At 34.1% G+C, this 6422-nt stretch overlaps 1 long non-coding RNA gene across 1 annotated transcript; it reads right to left on the bottom strand.

Annotated features, from left to right (window-relative positions):
* Positions 1–1764: 1764 nt before the first annotated feature.
* Positions 1765–3753, bottom strand: LOC113361283. The gene is made up of 2 exons (XR_003365048.1): positions 2243–3753; positions 1765–2157 (listed from the first exon to the last, which is right to left on the bottom strand). It is a non-coding gene; the product is annotated as an uncharacterized LOC113361283 (long non-coding RNA).
* Between the last annotated feature and the right edge of the window lie 2669 nt (positions 3754–6422).

A 6422-nucleotide genomic window follows, 5' to 3' on the forward strand; every position in this document is an offset into this window, starting at 1 on the left:
ACCTTTAGGTGGTGTCTGTCATATCCATCACTTCAAGGAAAGCCTTAAATTTGTCGACATAATACATGCCATATTCAGACGACAGTCTTTCTCCCCCTGGTTAAGGCGGGAGAACCTTTTTAGGTTATCAACATAATTTTCACCATCCTCTTGTTGTGACTTTTCTCTCCCTGACTAAAGTGGGAGAACATTATGGTTATCAACCTTACTCTTGCCAATTTCTGGTGGCAGGTTGTCATGCCAACTTCTGGTGGCATCTTAGTTTTCCTGATCATGGCGGAAACATTACTTCCTCATTTCTGAAACTTCTGGTTCCATAATTTTGTCCAATTTTGAAAGACAACTCTACTCATGATAGTTTTTGGGTGTTAATTAAACCATAAAGAAGTATCCTAAAAACAGTTGCAGGATCGACAAAAGATGAGACATTTCACGTCGTTCCTTTTAACGACTTACTTCCTCCCCCTAACGGCGGGAATACAGTCTCATCTTCAATATAGCTAGGTGACGCTATGGACCAAACACGTAAATTGTAAGGTTGCTTCGCAAGACATAATTGATGGTAAATAGTTGGTCGAGCAATAAACTAAAGATGCTTAAGCAAAGAACTCAACTAGACCATGTCGAGTGCGCACATGTGCTAACTATATGCTCGATATAATACCAACTGAAGGCAAAGCATCAAAAGCCTATAAATTTACCACCAAAATAAATGGACTTAGCTGGAAAGTCCAAAAAATGGATACACAACCACAAGATGTGCACAAACAGTTTGGCAAAATCTAACATCACGTGTTAATATAACAAGAGACCATCTAGTAGATGTGTCTATCAATACGATAAAGTATTGAAATAATTGTCTATACTGCAGTGTGAATAAGTCCTGCATATGCCACCTTGAATCCTTTCTAGGGATTAAAGTTGGTGTTTCAGCAACGGGTTACCATAATGTTAATGTTAATGCAATTTAACAACTAATTGTCCCAGGGACCAACAACACAATTTACATCCCCATCTAATAGAAGCTTCAGGTTCTGTAAAAGATGCCTATGAGCATTTTAAATCGTCTACTCATCTTGGTAGAACTTTGGTGTCCATAACGATCATGCCTGAGTATGAAAAATCGAGGTCATTAAGCTTCTGGCTAATGACACTGTGAGATTCTACGGATAGAATTTTCATATGGCACACCCCATAAAGGAGAGAGCATCAAGCTTCTCTAAACGTGCTTCTGGCACAAAAACAAACGAAGTAACAAAATACTCCATAAAAATGCTCATTTATTATTTCAAGGTGGTAATACCAAATATTCCTAAAACTCAATAGATTCTTCTGGAACCTGATAGAATATAAGGCAAACAATACACCACCAGATAAAATGATATACGCTCTTCCGCAGACGTCTATCATACTATTCGAACCTGAAATGATATTTTTCACATTTCCAGAAACCTCTACAAGGTTACAAAAATGGTTCGAAAATTTGTGTTTGTTGTTCCCTTGTCTTTGAGACAAATCTCTCCATCATCTATTAAATATGGGTAAATTTCTTCAGGAATCCATATCCGTTAGTACAGGTAGACGAGAGAAAGATAACAGAGCCATCAACAAAAACATTTGGTAACTATGGGCTACTTCGGGAACCCAAAATTGTATGGTTTATTCATGGAATCCAACTATTTCGATAGATCACTGCTGGAGTCTATTTTATGGATTACTGCTGGAACCCATAAATTTTGGATTATTACAGGAAGACACAAAATATATGTTGGACTGCTCCTGCAGTCGACAACGTCTCATGGATTGCTTCTGGAATTTATTACTTACAAAAATAAGCAAAGAAAATAAACAAAACTTAAAACAAAGGATAAACATCAAAACAAATATGGTACTAATACAATATCAACAAATCTCCAACCTCGTCACCTTCAGGGTCAACGAAATGTTAATTTACAAGTGCGCAAATGGATAAACTATTTATGGCAAAGTTTCCTACTTGGTCACTTCAGGGACCGCCTATAGAAACTGGCTAGCACTTTGTAACGGGTCACTTCTGGGACCAACGGGCTAGCGGAGCGTGCTTTTACATCCATACTATGCCGCACGATATCCATCTTCTGGTGGAATTATTTTTAAATTTTGTGGAGATTATTGAAACTGAGAAAACCAAACACTATAATCAAAAAATATTAAGCTTGAAAAAATCCCATTCTTACCTTAATTTATGACTACGCATACTTACCAGGAAGTTCAAATGCGCTTTTGATGCATGTATACATGATAGCAGGTTTGCTATTGGACCCGTTTTGCTTGGTTGCCATCATGATCAAAACAAAAAACATGAACCACGCAATTAGTACCATGATGCATATACATATATAAAAGTACTTTTCGTAAATGAGTGTGAAATATGAAAAAGGAATTTTTATTCGTGATCTTCATGTTGTCATCAGCTTCACATATCCCTTGATGCAAGTGATCTGCTTCCATACAAATATGTATAGCCGGATAATGATTATGCTGAAGTCACACTCCACCAAATTTCCCATAACAACCAGCAACGTAAACATGGAGTCGACATTTCTAAAAGAGCGATTCGTGCTGATAACGTGTTGTATGATATTCAAATCGACCGACAAATATTTATAGCTCATCTTAAACGTAAGATGATGAGAAGATAGACGGGGACTTGACTATCTAGTTAGTTCACTAAATGGGTAATATACAAATAACATGAAAAGTTATATGGGAGGAATGGGACTTTCGTTTCCCTTTTCATTTCTTCTTTCTTAGTATACATTTCTTTCTCTGTGTGTTAGTTACATAAAGGACTCTGTGTGTTAGTTACATAAAGGGGTCGGCTATTTATAGCCTAACAAAATATCCAACTAATGATACAATTAAAGCCACGTATGGGAACAAGTGTTTACATCAAATTATGACTAAACCTTGAGGACTAAGATTAGTCTAGCTAATACTTTACAAGATAAACTTGTACATACTTATCTGTAAGTAGGTTGGTAAATGAGTCTAGATTATTCTTTAACCGGCATATTGTGGGCCACCCCACAATGATGTTTCACGTAACAAAAAAAATATTTTCTTCTCTTAAATTTCACCATCTTTCTCGGAAAGTTAAAATTTTTGGAATCTTGCTTACGTAATTCCTAAAATTTTTTTTGGAAAGTTAAAATATTTTCTTCTCTAATAAACCACAAGCAGATGAAGCTTTTAATTTATATGGACACGTCGATATATTGTACTGCTTTTAGTAGGACCCACATGGACATACTGTATTGCTTTTACTGAGACCCACATGGATTCATAAGTGATAAACTTACAGAAAGGTAGACTTTTCTTATTCTCCATGTTTTACTCCTTTTAGTTTCTATCTCGGCTACTCTGTAGTATGTAGAAATATTAGATCTGGTTCGAGTAAGAGATCATCAATTCTATCTGTCCATGATCAATTGATAAAGTTGCTTTATAGAAATCTAAACCCTAATACAGTAATAATGCTAATAACAAATATATACTCAAATCATAATCTATAATAAATCAAAAGCTGATGTGATGTAAGGTTCCGATTTTGTTTGGATGAAATGAAGGAATAGGGTTATCGTTAAAAAAGAACAGAAAACCAAGGAATGGCTTAATGATTTTACATCAAAAGCTCAGGTGATGTAAGTGATTGGTATATTGACGAAAGAAAAAATATTGTATAAACAATTCTCAACACTGAGATGTTCTGATGAATTTTAATGGATCAGTGATCAAATTTTTTCTTACCAGATTTTATAGAGGAAATATCTGATGGCTTTATGGGGTCTACATGGCTAATAAGTATAGTCAGTAGTCTTAATTAAGGATAGGATAGGAAACTACCGTTTATTTAATGTGAGTGGGTTGAATTACCAAAACATTAGATGATTCCAATAATTTTATCAAACTTTGGCAAAAAAATGGACTATTAATGACTCCTTAATTAAATGATTTGAGTGGCTCGATTTACTCCACATAAACTGCAATATCTTAGTCCGTACCAAACATCCATGCAACTTATAATATTGAGTTTGAGGAGGAAAACAGTGAACACAATAAATTAAAATGGAGACATTATGTGAGGATATATTTGTCTTTATGGTGCATCATCCTCTTTATAAATTAGAAGTATAAAACAAATACCTTAAATTTGGTGAATTCTAAGTAGTACCATTAGGCAGTAGACAAGGAAAATATAAAGAGACAAATAATTCAAGTTTAGATGTATGAATTATACCAAAACTCCAATTTATATTTTAGTTGATTGGTGGAGTTATGATGGGAATAGATTGATACACGACACACAAACAGGACCAAAAAGAATAAAAACACATCTCATTTTCATCCATTTCTTTGTTATAATAATATTACGATCGATCGATGTAGATAAGAAAGTCTAGATCTTAATGTTCACAAAATGACACACATTTACTGATGAGTTCATACGGGGACATATATAATAAACGGAAACTTGATCATTTGTCCAAATATTTTTAAAACATGGTTTAAATGGACGAGGAAAAATTAGTATGGGTGAAATGAACACTAACAAAATAGAAAGGATGAAACTGGATTCATCCTGACTTAAACTTAAAAAATAGTAAGGATGAAACTGGATGCACCCTGATATAAATTAAAAATAAAAAAAAGTATTTGAAAATGGGTAAGATGGAATTGTTTACATCCTGACTATTTTTACATTTTTGTCCATTTAAACAGTATCAAAATCTAAATGTCTTTTTTACCCAGGAATTATTGATTTTGGTCTTTTTAACCAATTTTGTGTACAATGGACTCACAAATGAAGATATATTTTTTTTTATCTTTTTTGGGTGAGTTCTTTTTTGAGTGTATAATGGTATATGATGCATCTCCATCGCGTAAAGGGATTGGATTTTGAAAGTGACCGAGGGGGGTTTTTCAGCCGAGAATTTCTTTCTCATGTCTTTTATTTATGTTGTTTGCGGCTTCTTTTAGGAGTTTCCTTTAGTTGCAATCTTGGGACGCCTTAGAACGAGATTTGTACTATGTCGATTCTTTACACGATTTTATTCCCGAAGGAAAGAAAAAGTTATGTCGATTGTCAAGTTCTTCTTCTTCTTTTCTTTTCTTTTTTTTTTTAATCAGAAATTATGACGAGTTTGATAGCAACTAATTGCCTGTCTTTTCATGGACATATTATGTATTTTATCAACACAAAATTGGTTAAAAAGACAAAAATCAACAATTCCTGGGTGAAAAGGACATTTAAATTTTGATACTGTTTAAATAGACAAAAATATAAAAATAGTCAGGATGTAAACAGTTTCATCCTACCCATTTTCAAATACTTTTTCTTATTTTCAATTTACATCAGGATGCATCCAGTTTCATCCTTGCTATTTTTTAAATTTAAGTCAGGATAAATCCAGTTTCATCCTTGTTATTTTTTTGGTGTCCATTTCACCCATAATAATTTTTACTCGTCCATTTGAACCATGTTTTAAAAATATTTGGACAAATAACCTATTTTTCGTTTTCTCAAGTAATTTCTTTTTCATGGAGTATAAGAAATTGTGAATCGATCTAAGGAAAATGCCGAACTTAATTTTTCGAAATCCTATAGGAAGTCTTTCCTTATTTTTGTTTTCTCGGAATGCTCTTCCATGAAATTGTTATTCTTTTCCCACTGTTAAATATATTCTTGATGATTTTGTGAAAGAAAAATCCTATTTAATGTAATGTAGAGTTGTTAAGGAACCATGGTTCCCAGAAGAACTGCATCTAAAACAATGCATTTAATGTCTTTGAGCAAATTGGGTCGAATCAGCACGTTTATGGTACAACATAGCAAACTGAAATTCTATCACAACACAAAATTAATGTGGTCTGGCACGGCGCGGACACAACACGTTAGTCTAGTGTGTTGTGTTGTGCCAGACAAATAGGCGCATCAGCAAGGTGTAGTATGTGGCACGTATAAGCACGCGGTACAAACAACACGGGACACGATAAAATAGTCATAACATGCATAAAATATTTCATAATGCATCACATTTCATGTATATTTCACAAAAAAATCTTTATATTAGCCAGTTTTTGACATTTTATTTTCGTCAGGCAGATTTATTATTTATTTTGAAAAACATAAAATAAGTGTATTGGCACAGCACGACACAACATAATTATTTTTCTGGCATATGACGCGATTTAGCACGGTATAACACTGCACAACCGAATCACTGACACAATACAACACATCAGCACGCTAGGCACGTGACTTCGTGGATGGGTTGTACTGGGCCGACAAGTTTCACGCCTCCACTTGATACTCAAGGCGCAACTGCAATTTTGATTTCCAACAAAAATTCATCCTCAAACTTTGATCTCAAATGGATATC

This window comes from Papaver somniferum, chromosome 3 (genome assembly GCF_003573695.1).
Source record: "Papaver somniferum cultivar HN1 chromosome 3, ASM357369v1, whole genome shotgun sequence".
In the NCBI taxonomy this organism is placed as follows: domain Eukaryota; kingdom Viridiplantae; phylum Streptophyta; class Magnoliopsida; order Ranunculales; family Papaveraceae; genus Papaver; species Papaver somniferum.